The 23,074-nt window shown below is 38.7% G+C and overlaps 1 protein-coding gene across 4 annotated transcripts in view; it reads right to left on the bottom strand.

Moving 5' to 3' along the window:
* The window catches only part of LOC140341016 (leukocyte antigen CD37-like), a 163,699-nt gene extending 141,608 nt beyond the window's left edge, over positions 1 to 22,091 (bottom strand). The window contains exon 1 of one of the 4 annotated variants that reach the window (XM_072426513.1): positions 21,937 to 22,091. The gene's annotated coding sequence lies outside the window, so the exon portion shown is untranslated. The remainder of the gene's footprint in view (positions 1 to 21,936) is intronic. The other 3 variants (XM_072426512.1, XM_072426515.1, XM_072426514.1) reach the window with 3 other exon arrangements.
* Positions 22,092 to 23,074: the final 983 nt, after the last annotated feature.

The following is a 23,074-nucleotide window of genomic DNA, read 5'->3' on the forward strand; positions in this document are numbered from 1 at the left end:
TAAATAAGTCTATTAAAAATTCACAAGTTATGTATACTCAAAAGTGTTTGCTACAACTTAAATGCAGTATGAAGTGTATGTAAACCCAGACAATAAACTGATCTTATTTGTGCTATATTGGGCTTTAAGTATTTAAAAAAACATGTGTGTTGTATTTTTTTAAAAGTGCAAAAATACCTTTCAGTCCTGTGTCTGGGGCTAACCGTTGTCTCAAGGATAGGAATGAGCCTAAATGTGTTTATAGCTACAGTATCTAAAATGCTGTCTAAAGCCTGTATATCTGCTTGTTTACTGGGTACCTTTACAAAAATGAAAGCACTCCAGGTAGCATTCTAACGATTAATAATAGTGGTGCATTTTTTCTGCAAAAAAAAACTGAACTCTGCATCAGAAAACCATGCATCTAAACATCAATTTCAATGTACTGATAAAATACATATTTACAAGCTGAAAGGCTGTATGTGCAGCCACATCTTTTCCTATTACTAAATTATCTTCTCCTTTCCTGTTGCATCTCTGGGACAAGAAGTAAAATGAAACACAACAGGACAATTACAAAAAAATTTTCATTAAAAAAAAGCAACATTTAAGTTACACATACATTGGACCCAATTAATTAAAGCTAAGACTGTAGAAGATAAATTGTTATTGGAGAACCTGGGTGATCCAGCAAACCTGGAATAGATCTGGTCCATGATTGAAAACATTTACCAAATGATAGCAAATTAAGTGCTAAAGTGCTTTTTTTCCCACATATCCTGTTGACAGAATCCGGGGCTGTGGAGTCGGAGTAGGAGACAATTTTGGGTACCTGGAGTCAGAGTCGATAAAAATGTGCCGACTCAGACTCTTGATAATTTTAAATTATAATAAAAAAAAATTACAGCAAGTTCAAATGTCATATTTCACAAACAATAGTCATATTTAAGTACTTCCCTAATGTAAGAATAAAGCTCAGCTGAGCTATTATACAACCTGACATTCAGATTATTGTAATCTGAACTATGTACATTACAAAAAGTGTTTTTATTTTATTTTATTTTAGATATAATGTGTTTAACAAGTTCATTTGAGTGTAAACAAGTGTAATGATATAGGTGTAGGTGAGTGCTTTGGCCTGATGTGTGTTCAGGTGTCCTGTCTGCACTCTCCATAAATGCTCCCATCCAGGGCTGAACTTTGCACACCACCTAATACTTGGAAGTTAGTTAAGTGGCCCCCCTGGCCCTGGAGACTCCCACTGCCCTGTCTTCAGCAGAAGATCAGCAAAGATAAAGGCAGCAGTGTCTGCTCAACTTCCTCTATCTGCAAAAAGAGCTTAGAGAAACTTGGAGGAACAGCTTTTTGGATTCAACTGTAAGTGATGATGTTTATTTTAAAACTGCATGGCTGCTTGTGTGTACTATGATGGAAGGCTGTGTGCATGTTTCTGGATAAAACTGAAGAGCTATGTGAATGTTTGTGTGTATGGTGCAGGAATGTATGAATGTGTGTATAGTGCATATTGTGTGTATGTCCCTGAGTAAAATGTAGTGCTCTGTGTTGTGTTATGTGTATAGTATATATGTTTGTGGATGTTTTTCTGTATAGGACAAACTATGTCTTAGTTTAGTGCAGGTGCTAAGCTTTAGTGCTAAAGCTTATTTGTGTGTATAGTGCTGTTGTATGTATGTTTGCAATAGTGCAGACTATGTGTATATTTGTATTTAAATCAAAGAATATGCTAGTTAGTATAACATATTTTATATTTATATTTTAGTTAAAGCAGCATCTCATTCTCAATGTCAAAAGGTCTGTCAACAAACACAATAAAGTCTGGTGTTTATGAGCACTTTACATTATCAAGTGATGGGAAACATTACGTGTGCCAATGTATTCTTGAAGATGATGGTGAAAAACAATGTGATGCAAAAGTTAGCAGTTTCAGTGGGTCTAACAAAAATGCACCTACAAAAGCATAAAATTTGGAAGGACTTACAGTGTTTTCATCCTAAAGTGTTCTCATCCTGAAAGTATCGGAGAAAGTGAAAGCGAAGAGAATAGTGACGTTTTGGAAAACAATGTTGAAGAAGCATCTAAGCGTACTACTTTTCAACATATACATTGTCCTGTTCATACTCTGCAACTTGCAATAGGAGGTGGATTGAAAGACGGATACTGCAACAAAAAAGGTCCTCTATGATGTAGCAGTTCGCATTAAAGGATTACTACCTGAAACACCACCACTGGATGAAGCTATAAGCACTGGTAACTCGGGATCCTTTTCAAATGAAAATTTAGACTTTGATTCCTACTGGAACTTTCAACAGTAAAGCAACGTCTCATATGCACGAAAGATAAACGACCAGAAAATGTCTAAAGAAAGAGATTCCAGCAGGAGTTTTTTAAAGAATTAATAGAAATAGAAAAGTATGATCGCTCATCGAAACTGACTGTAGAAGAAGCCATCCTTTGTTTATTACGAGATTATTAGTGATGTGGCTAGAACTGTAACAGCAATGCCACCCACCCAATGCAGTGTTGAAAGACTATTTTCAGCTCTAAAAATATTAAAGGCCAATTTAAGAGCTTCCATGAAAGAGGATCTGGCAGAAGCAATTCTGTTTCTTAGAACAACACTACATTGAGTTAGTTTTGGATTGCATTTAACATCTATTCTACTCTACAATTATATTTCAAGTTTAATATGTAAACTGTTTTAGGTTTTCCAGCTTTTGTTTTTATTCATGAACTACTTATAGCCTGTTTCTTCTTACTACTTCTATTTAGAGAACATGTTCTCAACAAGATTAAGAAATGGAGAGTATGGTGGTAAAAATAAGAGTTGGTGTCCCTTACTTTCAACTAAGCTCTTTACCTAGCTAGTTTTATGAAAGTGGACATTATCTATAATTAGGATAGAATGCTGAACACTCTTTTCACTAAAAACACTCAAAACCTCATCAATAAAATTGAGAAATGCTTCTTGATTAAATGCTTGTGCTTGTGACTTAAAGTAGAGGGTCCTATTTTTATTCCTCACACAGCAAATTGAATAATTTCCTAAACACACTCCAGCAAAAACATGCACTGCCCTTTGCCCAATAGGGATCTTCCCCTTTTGGTTCTCATTGAGATGTTAAAGTTCTCTTTAATGACCATTGGAATTTATCAATGCATCTATTGTTGAAATGGATACATTAATTCCAAATTTGGCAAATAATTGATCCTTCATTTTCCAAGCTTATTCTGCAATCTTTGGACATTACCTTGCGTAATTTCTCCTTTTGTGCTTCATCCAACTTTGAAATTCTCAGACCTCCTCTTGGTAATTTTTCCACCTTACCGGAAGATTTATAGGTCTTAATCATTTTGGTTATGGTTGTACAATTACAACCCAAAACTATCGCTATCTGGAAGACATCACTTCCATTCACATAAATGTCTACCACTCTTTGACATTCTGCATTACTTAATTCTCTGGCCATAAGGGTAAGTGCAATACTAAATATAAAGCTAATTACTTTGAAGATAAAAACATGAATATTATTGTTATCTGAAAAATTAGTTTAAATCCCTGAAATAAAGATATTTATTTGTAAAAATATATAAAGTAAAAAACATAATTGACAAATCAATTTATTTTCATACATTTTTATTAATGTTTCTTGAGAAAAACTTATGGTAAAAATATTGTGTTATATTTAGTTTTATAATACATTTATTGATTTATGAATAATTAGGGGGTTTAAATTTTTTTGTTAAGTTTGAATGCAAAAGTGTGAAGATAAAATGAGAAACCCTGTAAATACAGAGGAGTTGGAGAGTAAGAGTCGAAGGATTTATCTACCGGCTTCACAGCCCTGATAGAATCAATACTTAATGAGTTCCCATTTCCCATGGAAGGAGATGTTTATCTAATGTGCTCAACCGAAGTATGAAATTATCATTTAGGAAAACGCCTTTTTGGGCAACAAGTAGGTGCTATGCTAAACTTCTGGAGTGTCCTCACATCTTAAGGAATGTATCTGCAACCTCTATTCATACCTACGGTAATTTACCTGCTTTATATGTTGCAAGGTGGGGCTCTTAGTATTTTCTGTGAAAAGCCCCTTTCCAAATGAACTTTGCGCTAGCAGCTTGTTTTAGGTTGTTTAAAGTAGTAGCCATTTTTGCTTGGGTTGCTGTGATTGGTGTGGTGATACAATAAAGGTCTGAGATTGTGCGGTTTTGGAATATCTCTAAAAACATTTAAGAAGATATAGGCAGCCTCCAGGTATACCCGCTGAAATGTATTAGTTGCTACATATATTCCAGGATGGAGCTCTTATAATTTAGTTATGGACTACCCAGCAAAATCTAATTTTTGTCCTGAAATTCTAATGAAATATAGAAGCTTGCATTGTGATATAGAAGTGTGCCTGTAGTTGGATAACTGTATCTGCTATTGTGAGAGAAACTGCTGTCCCGGACTTCTAGTCTTAAGAGATTTGGGGTGAAAAATAGTGAAGTCATTACTGTATTTCTACTGTATTGCTAAACTTCATGCATCATCCTTTGTTCATGAATTGTTTTCTTAGGCTATGCATCATCCACTTCTCCTGCTGCTTGGTGCTTCTAGAAATGTTCATCAATAATCAATACAAGATGGCCCACCCAGGGATATAATTGTTAAACCTCACTACTTTACTACTAAGGAAGCACTCTTGAAAGTGACCAGGGGCTTGGATTTGATCGAGATGGAGGGGCATCAGATACAAATTTTCTCTGACATAACGGCGTTCACTATTCAACGGAGGAGAGCCCTCAAGCCGCTACTGCAAGTCCTGATTGACCACAAGATTAAATACAGATGGGCCTTCCCCTTGAAATTGATTTTTCAACTGCAGGGGAAAAGTTTTTCCTTTTCATCTTTGGAGGAGGGGGAGCAACTCCTCCGAGATTTGGACTTACTTCGGAGAACAGATGTTCAGCCTAATCTAGACAAGGAGGCGTCCACATCTCTGTATCCACTGTGGACTAAAACCAAAGCAACGGGGAAACAGATACAGAAAACACCATGAATATCTGTGTTGGACGCGATGCTGTTTTAATTTCTGACCATATGTCTTCATACATATGCAAGTAGCCTTACGGTGATTTCTACTCTTGGGACCGGTCTGGGACAGTGCAAGTGTTGATACTTTTTTTTCATTTTTTTTTCTTTTTTGTCTCCCATTCTTGGTCCTTGTTTAACTTTGTTTGTATCAGCGGTGTCCGATGACATTGTCCACCTGAGTTAATCTCTCATCCTATGAAGGCTGATGTAGCCCCAAAGGGGGGGCGCTATGGTGATTGGTTAACTATAGGTCATATGGTCATGTTAATACACTTCCTGTTTTACCACTGCATATGTCTTTAATATCCTAATCAGGTTTATTGATGTGAGGATATGTTTACTTAGTGGCTGCTGAGCCTACCTCAAGCATATTGTACCCCTGGCCAGCAATGTTTGGAATTTTTAGTAGAGTTGTTGCGGGTATTATATGTCTCAAAGTTTACTTCAGGGGGGGAGCTGGGATCCGAGGGGTTACACTTGCCCTCATACTACAGGGAATCCAGTTTGGGTCGTATTTATTTGACTTGGCCCGGAGGGACTTTCCCTGCCGAGATGGAGTTCTTGGGAGCTCCTAAAGGCACAGGGGTTGGGGCTGCTCCTTGGGCCCTGGGACTAGGTTTGCTCCGGGGGCCGTTGATGTTTTTCTCATAATTTTCATGTGCTGGTTGTTGGTTTTGAGTCTGTCTTGTCTGTCCTTGGTGTTGTCTTGTTGTCCCCAAATTGTCTTTCCCGTCCCCAGAGGAAGTACTAATTTGATGCTGTGTATGCTATCTCTCTGTGCTGACTGATCCTTTAGCGGCCCCGGTGATTCACTCTAAGCTGACGTTGTTATCACATAATGTTCAGGGTCTTAACTCTCCTGTTAAACGCTCTAAAGCATTCCATTACTATAATTCCTTAAGTGTTGATATTTTGGCCTTACAGGAAACACATTTCTCCAACACTTCGGCCCCCAACTATCTACATAAAAATTACCCGCTGTTTTATAATGCCACCTCTGACAAAAAGAAAGGAGTTCTCCTATGTTTTCGGAAAAGTTTGAACTTCTCACCTCTAGAGGTTTTTAGGGATCCGGGAGGCAGGTTTCTAGTTGTGGTTGGGTATGTTGGATTGCATTTGATTACTGTAGTATCGTACTATGCGCCAAATGAGGGTCAAGTGGCGTTTTTTTCTGCTCTTTTGGAGGTGATTTGGCCTAAAGTGAGGGGTTCCTTGATCCTGCTAGGAGATTCTAATTTGGCCTTGGATCACATTTTAGACAAATCTAAACTAAGCAGATATAGGGATCCTCCAAAAAAAAGCCACAACCTCTCACTTTTGCTGAGAAAGTTTGATTTAGTGGATGGCTGGAGGGAGATGAGCCCTTCGGTTAGAGATTGCACATATTTCTCGGCAGCCCATGAACAGTACTCCCGTATAGATCATGGCTTTATCCAGTTCCATATGCTGCCCAACTTACTTGGGGCTCAAATTTTGTTGATTCCATGGTCGGATCATGACCCCCTGGCTTTATACTTAAAGGGATTTAGCAGACCGCAACCTGGGTTTAGGTGGAGATTTAACGAGAGTTTTATTTCTGATAACAGGGTGAAGGGAGAAATAGACTCTGTTGAACACCTATTTTCAGATTAATGTAGCGAGTGATACATCTCCAGCCATAAACTGGGAGGCTCATAAAGCCTATATTAGGGGTAAGTTAATTAAAATAGGAGCAGCACGCAAACGGGCCAATAATAAACTGATAGATACCTGCCTCCTGGATTATCATAAATTGCAACTGCAACATAAAACAGCTCCACACGTAGTTTTAAAAGCCCACCTAGAGGCGAAACGCACGGAACTTAATTTGCTACTAACTACTAGAGCAGAAAAAGCGCTGCGCTGGTCGGCTCACAAATTTTTTGTTTGGAGTGACAAGCCGGGAAGTCTTTTGGTCAATAAACTTAATCCCAGACCCAAGACTCATGCTCTCCCTAAAATTAAGATTAAGGGTGGTAGGCTATCACAAAACCCGGAAAAAATTTTAGCAGCTTTTGAGGACTTTTACAGTCGCTTATATGGATCTGATGATTCAATCAGCATGCAGGGAATAGAAAGGTTTCTTAACCAACTGGACCTGCCCAAATTACAGCCTAAACATAAGGCGCTTTTAGACAAACTATTCACGGTGGAGGAGTTGCAGGGGATCATGGGTCTTCTCAGGGTGGGCAGCTCACCTGGCCCGGATGGTTTCTCCAACCTGTAGTACAAGACGTTTAGTCCTGTACTGGCCTCGCACATGGTGGCATATTTTAACTACCTACGGGAGAGGAACGCCCTGATGGGCGACGCCAATAGGGCATTTATTAGTATGATCCCTAAAGGGGGGAAGGATGCATCGGAAGTAGCTAATTATAGACCTATCTCCCTGATTAATTGCGACTTAAAAATTATGACGAAGATTATGTCACTTAGATTGAGCTCCTTTTTGGGAGCTTATGTGCATCCGGACCAGGTGGGCTTTATGCTACATAGGCAGGCTCCAGACCAAATGAGGAGGGCTATTGATCTCATATTGGTAGTAAACTCAGGCTGGGATGGGGGCCCTTCGCGTCAAGCCATGTTGCTCTCCCTTGACCTTCAAAAGGCATTTGACAGCATATCTTGGAGATATTTGTTTCAGGTGCTCCTTAGAATGGATTTTGGTACCTACTTTACTAATCTTCTGTTGGCTCTATATGACTCACCTGAAGCCAGGATATCACTAGGGGGATTTTTGTCTACAGCCATCCCAATTAAGAGGGGAACCAGGCAGGGTTGCCCCCTCTCTCCACTTTTGTTTGCCCTAGCAATTGAACCTTTGGCGATTGCTTTACGGGCAAATACTAATATTCAGGGTATTAAGTGTGGCCAGACTGAGCACAAATGTGCACTCTTTGCTGATGATATCCTTATGTTCATCACTTCTCCAATTTCAACCCTGCCTAACTTAATGAAAATTCTTGATGAATTTGCGTCAAGTTCTGGCCTGACGGTTAATAAAACCAAATCTCAGGCTCTTAATATAAATCTCCCCACTGAGATGTTGTTAGTGCTCCAAGGGAATTTTGATTTTATTTGGCATAAAGACTCCATTCAATATCTGGGTATCCAGTTGACCCCTGCCTACGATAGCCTTTACAGATGTAATTATGGTCCGCTGCTTAAGAAAGTGTATGCAGACATCCGGAGGTGGTCTTTGTCTCCCCCATCGTGGCTGGGAAGGATTGCGGCTGTTAAAATGAATCTACTTCCCAGACTGCTCTACTTATTTCGTACGCTCCCGATCCAGGTACCTATGAGAGAGCTTACACTTCTCCAATCTAGATTATTGCAATTTATATGGGCAGGGAAGAAAGCCAGGTTTCATAAAGATACGCTGCTAACCCCCAAAGCGCATGGGAGGATTGGGAGTCCCACATCTGAAATAATACTATGTGGCAGCGCAAGTGGCACAGTTTTCATTAAGTTCCCTGCAGGGCGCTAAGCCCCAATGGGTTGAGTTGGAGAACCAAGATAGTTTTTTGGGATCCATAGACTCCCTCATGTGGCAGGAAAAAAAAAAATAGAGGGCATGTGAACTGCCCAGCCCTATCTCACTCTCTCCAGGTATGGGACAGGTTTAGTCCCCACTCAAAGCTTTCCTCTATTCATAAGCCTTTGACCCCCCTACGGAATAATCCGGACTTCCCGCCGGGTCTGAGCCAGGCGAACTTTCAGTGGTGGATCTCTAAAGGTTTTAGACGACTTAGAGATTTGATAGATGTACGGGCAGTATTTACATGGGAACACCTATCCACTCAATTTGACATTCCTGCCACAGAATATTTCCATTAAAGACAACTACATTCCTTTATCAATCAGATAATCAGAGATGCTCCAAGGCCCCTGCGCTCCTCGCCGTTCGAAAGCACTTGCTCCTCCATAGCTACCACAAAAAGACAAATCTCTGTTATCTACTCGGTCTTAATTAACCAAAGTAAAAAACTGAGATATATGAGGGAATGGGAGGGAGAATTGGGTATCACGTGGGACTTGGAGGAATGGCAGGACATGATCTATGCCCTCTCTAAAATATCCCTCAACACCGCAGTGGTGGAGGCAAATTACAAAGTGGCTCTTAGATGGTATCTTACGCCGACTAAATTAGCAAAGATGTTCCCTTCAGCCTCTCCTTTATGCTTCAGAGAATGCGGGGACAGGGGATCCATGATACATATCTGGTGGACTTGTCCGGTGGCCAGGACGTCCTGGGATGAAGTATTTAAATTAATCTCAAGAATAGTAAAGCAGGAGATTAACAGCTCGGTGGAAGCCGCCCTGTTTAGCAAACTTGATACCATCCAACCGAAACCCATCCAGAAATTGATTAGATTGATACTAGTGGCAAGTAAAAATTGCGTTAGCTAAAGCATGGAAGTCCCCCACGATCTCCATGGACCCCATAGTATCCAAGTTGAATTGGATCATGGTGAATGACAGACTAACACACACTTTAAAGAATTCCCTTGACAAATTTGAGGATATCTGGGATCCATGGATCTCCTTTAATAACCTATAGTTCTTGTTTTTGGGGAAACCATCTTGGAACATGGGATTTAATTATTTTGCTCTCGTACTTCCTCTACCCCCCCCCCCCTTCCCCCTTCCCTGTTGTGTTTATCGTATTTTCTTGGTTTCCCTCCCCTTCTGCCTTTTTGTGTCTTTCCTCATGTTTGTTATTGGTTTAGTGATATGGTCAATGTATGGGAAGCAAAGTGGCAATTCCCATTTGCGAACTATTCATGCTTATGACCTTGCCTGGTATAATAAAACCTACTTTCTAAGACGTTATATGTTCCAGGTATCGCTCCGGGTAGGGCTTGATAACAGGTTTTGTTTATAGCAAATGATGCATGTAAAGCTCTAATTAGGAGGACGTTTCAACTGACCATAGTTTGGACTCATTTGGTTTTTGCTTATGTTTTATTCCTGTTATTTTTCTTTTTTGTTATTCTGAAAATCTCAATAAAAATATTGAAATACAAAACTTTTGCCACAGTGATGCATTTCATGAAAGAACTGTACTTTCTCAGATTTTACAAACCAGCTAATAAACTTTTTAATAGTTAAAATTATATTCAAAGATAAAGTAATGCATATTCCTGTTGGATCCCTATGTGACAATGTGTCATATAGAACAGCAGTCGCCAACTGGTGGGTCCGTGAGAAAATTTTCGTGGTCCGCGGCTCTGGCCAGTGCGCCCTCCAGTGGGGTCAGGGGAAGGATCCGCTGGGGGGGGGGGCGCACCGGCCAGAGCTGTGGACCATGTCCCCTGTATTGATCGCAGGCTCAGGGAAGTGGATGGGTTCTGCCATGACATCACTTTGGTGGAAGTTTCTTCCCCTTTGAGTGACACCCGGCTCCCCGCCCATGTACGGTCCAAAGCCGGTAAATTTAGTGGTCTGTAGGTCCGAAAAGGTTGGCGACCACTGATATAGAATAAGAAAAATATCTTCCATACAATAGTACAGGAACATTCTTTATACTACAAAACTTTAACAAACAGCTTACACAAATAGGACAGTTTGGGCTTATCATACTAGAAACTAAATGAAATCTCCCAAGGTTTTTTCAAAGAAATACACTTAAAGGGCTTATAGTATGTACATTGACTTCTATGTGATTCAGAGCTTCATTTCTACCCATATTAGTTAGTGAAAATATCCGCTCCACCTCTGTCATAGCCTGTTAAAGTGGAAAGTGAAGATAAAGGGAAAAAAATACATGTACATTGGTTAATGAAAATATTTTATTGTAAATATACTTAGAAGTTTGTAAAAGGCTATTCAAAGGTAATGTAATGTCAGGAAGTGAGCTTCCAGGGTCGGTTATCCAGGTGTTTTGACTGGACCAAATCTGCAACTTAACTGTTCAGCTTGTTTTGGATAATTGTGGAAGAAGGATTGCCATATATATTTCTATACCTTATGGGTTTTACCTGTGAGCAGTCAAAGTCTTTGCCCATCTTTTTAAGTCTTTCCAATTCATAATTTCCTTGCCCGAATAATGGGTTCATTTGTCCCACTACGATCTGTGAGCTGCACTAAATGATTCCTGGATTTTAGACTTTTGTGACAGTTTCTGACTTGTCTTAACTCTCAGACGTGTTGTATGGATTCTTGTCCTGGCTTGTTGGACTGATTCTGCTGTCTGAACTAAACTTTGCTCTTTTGCTTGCAGACACAGTCTTACCAGGCAATGGAAACAGTTTGATGCAGGTCAGAAAGAAGTCAAATGCAGCTTATGAGCACCAGCATAGGAAGCAATCTCAACTTAAATCTAGTGAACCTAAAAGTCACCCAGATCTCCACAGATCAACAGTTCTCTGAATGCGATACCGGACCCATGGACACTTTCCTATTATAGGCACTCAGCAATCTTCAGGCACAGATAACTACTTTTTCCTTCATAAACATGTTCTTCACTTTCCCCCTTACTCTCTCCCCTTCCCCCTCCATTATAGCACCCTCATTAACCCACTGATTTTTCTTGCCCCTCCCCCCTTCCTAACTGCGTATGTCTGGAATATGCCACTCCGGAAATCCATTTTATCCTCACCCTAAAATGTGTATTGCTCCTGATATCAATACAAGTAGTGGTGCTCTTTGTAGTTTTAATCTGTTCATTGCTGTTGGGTATTGCTGATAAATTATGTCCATGTCAACTCCACTCTTTGTCAATATGTCATGTAAATGTTTATTACCTGCTGTTTATATTTTCATTATTTCCACCTATTGATTTCTGTACCCTATATCCCTGCTATTTTTCTAATAAAGATTATTTTAATGAAACAGGTATGCATTCTGACTTAATTTGCCAAATGCATGTTCCAGGGCAACGATTAAGACTGTAAAGTAAGGGGATTATCTAGTGTACCGGTAGTCTCCACGTTGGATACAAGATAGGGACTGTAGGTTTGTTCTTAAAGAGGAACTAAAAGAGTCGATCGGGGAGCCCTGCCTTACCCCTCCCTGCTGTTTACCAGCAGCTCTGCTGTTTGTCTATAGAGATACTAGGGATGTTTTTCGTCAGACAACACCAGGAACTTTGCGTTCTTCACTCCAGGACACTTTCCTATTGAAAAAGCCGTGTAACAGTGGGGAGTGAGGAAGGAGGCTGAGAAGGCGGGAGGGCAGTCTGAGGTAAGCAGTGCTGGGTTGCCAAGTCAGTTCAGGCTCAGGGTCCGGGTTCAATTATCGAGATACCTTTGTACAAAGTAGCAGTTTTTTTTCTTGTGCAGCACGTCATTCTCTTATGACAGGTGAACTGTAGCTTTCCTGTCACTATAGTCTTGTAGTGCAATGTCCGTGCAATGTTTTGCCATTCAATGTCTCATTAGCTTCAGTCACTTCTGTGTTATACTCAGTATATATATAAATTAATATATGTTTTGCATTTTTATTGTTGGTAAATCATTTTGATTTGGTCATTTTAAAAGTAGCTCCCAAGCCAAAAAAGTGTGGGCACCCCTGGCCTAGGCGATCGAGAATTAGAGGGCGGTGCTTGGGGGGGGGCTGTCTACCCTTTTATGTAAAGTGAAAATTCTGAGTTTAGGTATGCTTTAAGGTGAATTTGTATATAAGTCAGAGCAGGTACATTTTTTTATTAAATGCAATTAGGACTGATATTTGTCTCAAAATATTATCCTCACTGTGGGTTATTCACAAACAAAGCAAAAAAAAAAAAAAAACAAATTTGTCTTGGTCATTAAAGTGTTACAAGAGCTTGCAGAACAGCAAAAGACTTCTGCAGTAATGTGAACTGCTCTCTACCCCCCATCAAGCCTCCCTCCTGCACAGTGCTTATGTGCTGGAGGGAGGCTCCTTATGATTATGATGCTCCTCTGATGTCCTTAACTCTGGGACTACTTGTTGGTAGGATATACATTGTTGGTGGGGGCAAGGGAAAAAAACTGAAGCAGTGCTTTTTGTGAATCAAAACAGTATTACTAATATTATTATCACAAAGCCTAAAGCCGCATACACACGTGCAATTCTTGTCGTTGGAAAGGATCTTTCACTATCCTTTCCAACGATAAGAAGCGCACGATGCATGAACAAGTGCTGTACATACAGCACCGTTCTGCTCTATTGAGAGGGGAGGGGGAGAACAACGGAGCGGCACCCTGCTGCGCGTTCTCCCCCTTTCCTTGTATTAAGGTCGCTCGTCGTTCATCGTTGGTGGATCCGCCAGGACAGATCCACGGACGATGAACGACGCGAGCTGTACACACGCCAGATTCTCGCCAATATCCAGCCAAAGCCGTTTATCGGGCGAGAAAAATTTTACGTGTGTACGTAGCTTAGGTGTATAAATATTTCTCACACCCCTAAGTGCTGAAAATGACTAAAACCCGGTATGGAAAAAAGAAAAAAGCAGTTCTGTTTTTGTTCTTTATGGGGGAACGCAACAGGAACTGAAAAACACCAGCTTTAAAAAACAGGAACATAATGACTGCAGCCACAACATACCTTTCCTCTATTGTGTTTTAACCATAGAATACATAATTTACTCAGAATAGGCTATGACTACTAAAGGCCCAGCAGAAAACTTAATCATTTTTTAAATGAAGTTTAAATATGTAAAAACAATATCCTTAGTTACAAGGGCTATGTGACCATGCAGCACTACAAATCCACAGCTTTCCTGCATGGGCTGTACTGTCTCTCATATACTATTGGCTGTATTCTGTGTGTAATTTGCCGGCCTACTCTATGCCCTACTCTAAAATGAAGCTACATTTTTAGGAAGAAAACCCCTTTATCTACTAAGTGTTTATTTAGGACTATGGCTCACTGTGCGGCTCAAATTTTCTTTGTATATAATAAAATTCAGCTTGGTACACTTTTCATGTGCACAACTTATATTGGGGTGAATGACAAATAATGCTTGGCTCAGTTTGAGCTCAGGTTCAACTGTAATAGTCATATTTTCAGAGTATAATCGAAAAAATGTGACTGCTACTACTGCACTAGTTTAAATTAGTTACAGTACTGTGTGTGCTCCTATGCAAATCAGAACCATGAGTAAAATCATGCAAAATATTCTTAGGTTCCCTGTATCACAGTTCCAGCTAGTGAATCAGAGACCATAGATTAGCTGTTGCTTATAAAAGTAAACTTTTCCACTGCATCTGGTTTGAATCAATTTTCCTGGCAACCTTAACCCAACAACAGATGAAGTCAACACTTCGTTTACAAAACACAAAAATCATGTGAATCTCCATATTTAACTGATTATTTGGAATCTCTAAAATGGTCAGTAGTGGAGTAACAGTCAAAAGCAATGCTTGTGTACCTGAAGCTGTAGTCAGAAAAAAATGTACCAACTCCTAATAATTTTAACTTTTTAATAAATACAATAAGCCTGATTTATTGAAGCTCTCCAAGGCTACAGAGGATACCACTTTCATCAGTAAAACTTGGTGATTTAGCAAACCTGGAATGGATTTCTTAAAAATAATTTGCTATTTGTTAGCAAATGTTTTCAATCCTGGACCAGATCAATTCCAGGTTTTCTGAATCACCCAGCTTCACTGATACAAGTGTATTCTCTCCAGCCTCGAAGAGCTTTAACAAATCAAGCCCAATATGTTCAAATTCCCTAGTCTTAATAAAATGGTCCTTTAGCATCAAAAATAAGTAAATCAATGAATCTCCTGTAGGAAGTCCAGGTGGGATATTAATACATTCATACATATTACGGATTTTACTGTTCATTACAAGAAATAAGTAAAAAGATAAGTAAAACACAGTTACTGTGACTAAAGATTATATTAGCACTATAATAAACTGTCTAGCACAGGCTCGAAAAGACCCCAGTTACAACACAGAGGTAAGGTTAAAGCAGAAGTCTCAATTACTTGGCCAATGCTCCAATCCCACCAGTTTCTCACCACTATGCTTCCTTTAACTTACTCCCTCATTCCCTCTCCAATATGTGCATCTGAGTTTTTATTGAAGAGCGTTTTTAGCAGGACAAATTTTATCTGCTGTATTCTCTCACATGCCCCCTGGAACCCTGTCAATAATTGCTGCGGTGTCCTATGTAATGCACACAACTTCCAAAAACTGTTTTCATCTGGATGAAAAGGGATTGTGATGAATACATTGGTTTAGGAAGACCTAATTGATAGGTGAATCTCATCTGCAGTTGACCTCCTTTTGCACCTTACTTGCCCCTTTTTAGAAAAGGCAGGTTATATATTCCAATAAGCTTGGGTGTATATGAAAAAGCCCCTTTGAAGTAAACACAAAGAAATAACATGGCCCAAAGAGTTACTGCAGAGCCTGTCCACTGTGCACAACAAAACCCTACAATGTATAGAGCAACACAAAAACTTTTAGCACACTTTTTCTATGTGTGAACATAGTGTTGAGTATTTCTGATATGCCGTGTTCTTTATTGCATTAGGTTTAATGCGGACAAGTTCCATTTTATCCCAGTGTGTACAGTGCTGCGTAATATGTTGGCACTATATACAGTTTTGGCACTATATATACAGTTTAATAAAAGTGCTCTGTGAATCATTAATTATGCATTCATGTCTACTGTAAAAGAATGAATGTACATAATAAAAACAAAGATAAATCAAGAGATTGAAAAAAACTATACATCTAAAGAAAAACCCCATACTATTCCCCCAAAACATCTGCTGTTTCAGCATCATCTAGAAATTCACCACAAAAGTTCTGCTTGTTATAACTCAGCATGAAGAGGGGAAACCCAAGTAATGCATCAATATTTAAATAACATCAGGTCATCAGTGTAAGCTGTAGATAACTCCCCATAAATGCTTTGACATCTGTGAATAAGAAAACATTTTCCACCTCCACCTAGAGAAAGAGGGATTGATTGATTGGCACACACTCTTCTGCACATTTCCAGATAGGATTCAAACAGATGAAGACTGACATTGAGAGGAATTTTAAAATGTGAGCAACTTTTTCTTTTTTTTACTCTAAAAAGCCATCCCCAGTGGACTTCAACCGCTAAGAATACATGTAGCAATAAACAAATAAACCTGCATAAGGCTATCTGTGGTAAGCTCATTCAACTTTACTGCAGAACTTTACAAACACAGACTCTAAAGCCCCATACAGACTTCAGATCACATTTGGCTTTACACAATGTTTTCTTGGTATTTGCTGAGCATATACATTTTAGTGTATAAAACGTGTAAGACAGACAGTGTGCCAAAACTAGAGCATGCTCTCAGCTGCAATCACGGTAAATATAAAGAATAATGAGGCTGAATAAGTAAGAAAAAAAGGACTATGTGACATATGGGTGGAGATGCAACTTCCATTGTTGTTTGTTCTTATGTTTCCTTCATTACTTTAAAGACCATATGTGCAAGAAATACTATTTTATGAAACCTTTAGTATATGTAGTTAACACATGTAATCATATTCAGTATATTCTCCTATACAAATGTCTACATTTTTGTAATTTTCATTCACAAGGAACACGCTCACTAGCAAGTTTGACTGTGATGAGCAAACTCTAACACTGCCGGGGGTGCTAGAGTGACTGCAAAAACAATTTTTTTAACACAGCGATTTAAACCTGTTCAGTCTACATATGTTCTTTTCCCTGGTTCCTCCCTCTGCTGCTCTTCAACATGCTGATTACTAACCTAACCATAACCTTACCAAAAAGGTTCTATTAGTTCTACTTTAAGAGCCACATTTAAATGTACATACATACAGGTTGGTTTCCGTAAAAAAGGTAATGGACACACAACACTGTACATTTCCAGATGTAAGATCACTACGCTCATAATAGCAAATACATTTCTGTTTTACAAAGAAAATGGTTGCAAAATAAAAAAAAAAAAAACTTCTTGTCACAGCTGCTGCTGATTTCCCATGTAACAAATAATGGTGATGCAAAAAAAATTGGGAAAAATTTGCACTTTTTTTGTAATTTTGTCATTTTTTTTCATTCATTATTTGTGATGCCTAGGCTATTTTTTACCCAAAAAAACAAAGGGCTGTAGCATTATTTTGGTAACAAAAATGCTGCTTAAGCAATCTGCCTCCACATCTTGGCCTGTTGTCACTGTTATTAAACTATGGTTTCCAGACTGGTTTTTAGTGGACAACTGTCACCCACAATAATCCTCAGGTCATGTTTCTGCAAAAGAAACACCTACTTGTGAATGTCTCCACATTTAGAATTGTTTGTGCTACCTCCAAATTGGGATCCCATTGGTCAATGGCTTTCCAACCTTACATGAGACTTGTAGTGCTAATTCAGTTTGTTTTTTAATCTTGTTTGAAAAAATGATTTTCTTTCATTTTTGGTGTAGTGATTTTTTTTTCTCCTTGCTGTTTTTTAAACATTTTTTTTCTAAAACAAACTAATTCAGAGTGGTGAAAAGAAACAAAAGTCAGTTCACATATGAATACTCAGCTAATTATGTTCTGCTAAAGTACACTGTCCCTGAAAAAAACAGCTCTATAACACCACAAGGAATTCCAAAACCTGTAATTTAAAGGTTTGGAATTTTCACCATGTTGGACTTTAAATTCATCTAAAAAGGCCCTTTTCAGCTCTCTACTCTTTCCTTTTCCATGTTTATGTATTGGCAAAGGTCCATGGTTGTACCAGGCTTGTACAGCCCTCCCTCACCACGTCATTTGTTTAACAAAGCTGGCCTGGCAACATTCAACAGGGCAGCACTTGCCCGTCAAAATTCTCCTTCATCAATTTTAATGCAAAACTCACATTTGTTAAACTTATTTATACATTCACCAAATTCTGGGCCAAATGGATATGAGCCAAGTTGTAAATGAACTAGGATTTACCAGAGAGTCCAATATTTCAGGGCTGTCCAAAACCAGTCCTTGAGGCCCATAATCCTCACACATTTTTAGTATTATTTTTCAGACAGAGAGCAATTTATTTAATGTAGTTTACAAAGAATCAAGGAGCAGAGTTAAAAAGACAGCCCTGCTATATATATATATATATATATATATATATATATATACACACATACATATAGATAATAAAACCATGGTGCTAAATAGATGCTTCCTCTTTTTATTAGAAATTCTGCCAGTGTTTCACATAATTGTTTAAAGATTTAAGTAAATTACCTCTGACCTGTTGCTCCAAAACAAAAACATAAAACAATAGAGTTCTTAACCCAGTCAATTTTGTTGAATGCTTTATCTTTCTCTGTATAATAGAGGATAGGATAAAGCTTCTGTGAATCAAAGTGGCTAAAAAATGCATGTGTCTCTCTCGATCAATTTCCTGAGGTTTAAACCACAGCACTGACGGATCACGCAAACACTGTTCACTGTGACACACATTGACAGAGACTTTGTTTCCTATACCAGTGTGCACATTGCAAAACACTTTACACATTCATGCTGCTCCTCTCCCACAGTGGCTGCACAAACGTCTTTCCCAGCAGCTTCTCTGGCAGCTCTCCTCCAACTACCATGTTTCCCTGAAAATAAGACAGTGTCTTATAATAATTTTTGCTCCAAAAAATGCACTAGGGCTTATTTTCAGGGGATGTCTTACTTTTTCATGAACAATCGACATATATTCTTTAACAAAGAAATCAACATGTATTCAAATATAGTCATGTCATCACATTCTGTAACATCATCATAACTCATGTAACATCAACATATATAACTTTCTTGTGACTCCATTTACTTTAAAACCATTGGTCCTATTTTCGCATGACTAGCAATAGTGCTTTCCTTAAAAGAGCACCTCTTATCCATGTATTAAAATATAGTAGATTATTTTCAGGGTAGGGCTTATATTCAGGGAAACAGTATATGCACCCCATTCTATGGCATCACCCTTCTTTTCAAGCTATATTATGTGACAAGCAACTTTACTCTACATATTCTCCAAATGATTCAGAATAGGCTTATTTTTAGTACTTATGGGTCAAGTTTGATTTTTGATCCAAATACTGATCACAAAAAAATATTAGATTTAAAGTGAACTCAACAGCCAACTGTCCTTTTTGGAAATATCTGGCAGACTTATTCTGTGTATGAATAATTAAGCAAATTCAATAGAGTGCTCTCATCATCTCATCTCATCTCCCCATCTCGATGCCATGTTTAGAAGAGAAGAATATCATAGGCATGTATGATGTGTTTTTATACCAGACAAAATATTTACCACTCAGAAAACCAATCAGACTGGCAAGTAAAGTGCAAACTTGGCAACGGTTGTGCTAATGTGTGCTAGGCCTAAACCAAATCTATCTACTGTCTATGATCAGATCCCTCTTCCTGTTTTCCTTCATATGTCTACTACGTGCTTTTGCACTCTCTCTCCCTCCTTAGTACTTAGATCATGCTCTGTCTCCTTTTTCTTTCCTCCTTTCATTGCCCTAAACTTCCAGTGTTTCAAAATGTATTTGTACTCCATTCTCCTTACAACTTGATTTTATGAACCTTGTCTTTTATCTTACTTGTTGTATCGCAGGAAATACAACACCTTCTAAAGTAATATTCATAAAATCTAGTTATTAACAGAGGTAAAGTCAACAAAGAGTACTAATTTAGAGACATGCTTTTTCCTACTTTCTTTGCAAAGGGCCAAAGCTAAAATGCAAACCCACTACTGGAATTTGCTTGGTTCTAGGGCAATTTAGCCAGATCTGTCCAAAAATCCTGGATTCTAAATGTCCTAATTCAATAATGATAAAAAAAATCTGGTGTTTTTTATGGTCTCTAGAGAGTAAAAACAGCAGCAGCAGACAGGAGACCAACAAATGCCTAAGAAAATTATCCCAATTAAAAAAAATGGTAAAATGTGTTTATGTGGATCATTTTACTGTATGCAGCTTGGGGGCAACATAAGATGCATATTCTTTAATAAATAGTTTGGGATACCTTAATTTCTAACTACAAATATATGCACATACAAGCTGTATACTTTCATTGTTTTGTTTTTTACACAAAAGTACTTGCAACAACAAGTGAAACAAATAGGAAACGATGATCTCCTTTTAGAACTGCACAAGCTGTGTAACTACAAATATGTTGAGAAAAAAAAACAAAAAAAAAACAGTTTCTGCCTGCTGCAAAGATTCTGCAAATTCCCTATCCCCATTCCCCACAGGAGTAAAAATCAGCAGATAATGGCTGCCTAAAACATCCTCTCTCTAAAAGTCTCAGTCATTAGCAGTGACCTGGCTGGCTAAGCACACATGGTTGCTACATTATGTCTGTCCTTTTTTGAGCCATTATAAGGTATATGTCAGGGGATGAAGGTGTCCAATAGGATGCTCACTACCAAGATAGTTGACACCAACTTCACATTGGTGGATCATGGCACAACAGGACAGGACATGCAGCTCCAAGTATATTGATAGAATATCAACCTTATTTGTTTTTTGTGGAACTGCATGTGCTCAGATTTACCATCAACGCAAACCCAGACAGCAACACTACATAGCATTCAAACTCCTCACAAACCATGTGTCTGGCTCCCATCTCCTCCTTCTAATTTAGTGATTGCAGTTTATGCAGAGACAGCATAAAAAAATTCCCTTCAACTATTTAAAGAAACCGTTGCCTTTTCTTCAGGTTCATATTCACTCAGTTCAGCAAAAAATTGCTATGTCTGTCATGCTTTTTTCAGCTAGAGACTTGGAAACAACGCAAAAATGTTCTCCTCAAAGAAATTAAATTGGGTTTTGATGATCCTAAACAAGAAACCCACAAACAAAAGCAGCATTACTAAGCAACAATTTTTAAACCTAACAGTACATAGCAGAGCCCAGAACTCCCAACCAATATACCATAATCTCCACAGAAGCCCACAGTGTGGTGCGGCAGTAAGATTCTTTACCACAGCATCTCAGATAAATAAATCAAAGATTGCAATATCAATATACTAACAGATGTGTAAAACTTAACTCATTCACCATCTTCTTGCACATGTGGACATTAACATCAGCCTAGAGGAAATCTGAATGATCAGCTTCATCAAGACCGCCAGCATAATGGTCAGATGTCATAACTGCTCTTCCTTGATTCCTGTATACATATGACTTTTGCTCTTGACAGTTCAATTGACAAGTGAGAGAAGGCCCATATTTTTTTAATGGTAAATCAAAAATTGAGTACAGGGCTATAAATTATGGAAGCCATTTAAAAGTTCATGTCCAGCATTATATATGATTTTTCTAAACTGGTTAAATAATTTGCAACATGCAACAAAATGGTGAGGGTTCTAAGGATTATTGCAACAGTAACATTTATACTCCTGAGTCCAGGTTTACTATTTGCAATTGGTTGTCACAGGTAAGTACAAGTACAGTCACTTACATACACTGTATACCGACTTTATTGATAGACAAGATCTGCCTTAATGTATTCACCAGAATTTGATACATTTTCCATTTACTGATCATAGGGAAAATCGGCACACAGTTAAGTAACATATCATATCCCCAACTGTGAAATGTTGATCTACATGCACGATATGGCTCCTAAACAATTCTTATCTGGCATACCACATCAAATGTATGAATACTATATAACATGAGCACATCAAACAGGTAAACATGGCAGAAGAATAATAGCAGCAGCCTAATAGTGATTCTAACTAACAGGAAATCAAAACATAAAGTCTTAAAACCAGTTTACAGTTTTTATATTTTTTTATACTTAAAACTTGGCAAAGTCAATAGAATGAGCAGCTACAAGACAATAAGCCTCACATGCGTGACACACTGAGCATCTAGAAGTGAGTAGGTTCCAAAGGTAAGAAATACAACAATTATTAGTACACGATCACATACCGCGATTTATGACGATCAGAGGAGTAGAATGTAATGGAGATGAGCCGAACATCAACAAGACAGTTTCCCGTGTAAGGTGACAGAAGAGTAGACAAACTTTACTAAGAGAGAGTCCGGGTTGACTTATTCACGGTAAAGCCCCGCCTTTTTCGACAGGTTATTGGCTGGAGGACGGTAGCCTACTCTAAGAGGAGGGCCTAAGTAAAAGACGAAGAGGCGGGTGCGCAGGGCGCGAGCGGTATTGGTGTGTTGGGTGGTTTTGTATTTTTGTACTCCCTGCATATTATATACCATTTGTTTCCGCTGTGCTGCATACGTGGGTGTTATGGCAGCAATACAAGTGCGCTAGTGGTGGGTGATTGTATCAGGGCAGATTTTTCCAAGTATTCAATAAAAATAGTAAGTATTGTTCTAGCGTTATTCTCCCATATAGAGGAAGTAAAATTGAGTTTTAGTTTCCTTTTGTGGCTGCAGGCTGATATGCAGACTACATGAACAGAATAATAATGTAAAGTATGCTGGAAGGGCAAAGTTACAGTGGTAAATAATTTGACCCAGGAATTTAACTTGCAAAACGATAGTTTAAAAAAAAAATATAAATGTGGAAGTTGGATGTAAGATGATTTCTGTCAGACAGGCACAATTACATATTTTTGTAATGATGGGGCCACATACAAGCCTCTTGCTTTCCTGCAGATCTCTTTTACCTCCACAGCAAATGCACCTTTGCCTGGACTTGTAGTTACCATACCTCACTGTTAGCACTGCCAGCTGCCCCTCTTCACATACTATGCTATTGAATGCATAGTAGTTGAAGAGAAAGTTTGACAACCCTTTGTTATGCATTTGAGTGTGATTGAGGTGCAGTTCTTTCTTAAAGCGGAACTAAAATAAAAATAAATTACACTTGCCTTTAATCCCATAGATCAGCGGTCCCCAACCACCGGGCCGCGGCCCACTACCGGTCCGCGGCGGTGTTTTCAGTGGGGCGCGAGTACATGATCCATTATTAAAAACGAAGCGGCACCCAACCACCATCCGCAGACCGGAAGTGGTCCGCAGCGGTGTTTGTATGAGATGCCGGTAAATGTACACAGTAGTCTGTGTACAAGCAATGCGAGCACATGACATGCAGCTC

This window comes from Pyxicephalus adspersus, chromosome 11 (assembly GCF_032062135.1).
Source record: "Pyxicephalus adspersus chromosome 11, UCB_Pads_2.0, whole genome shotgun sequence".
NCBI lineage: Eukaryota > Metazoa > Chordata > Amphibia > Anura > Pyxicephalidae > Pyxicephalus > Pyxicephalus adspersus.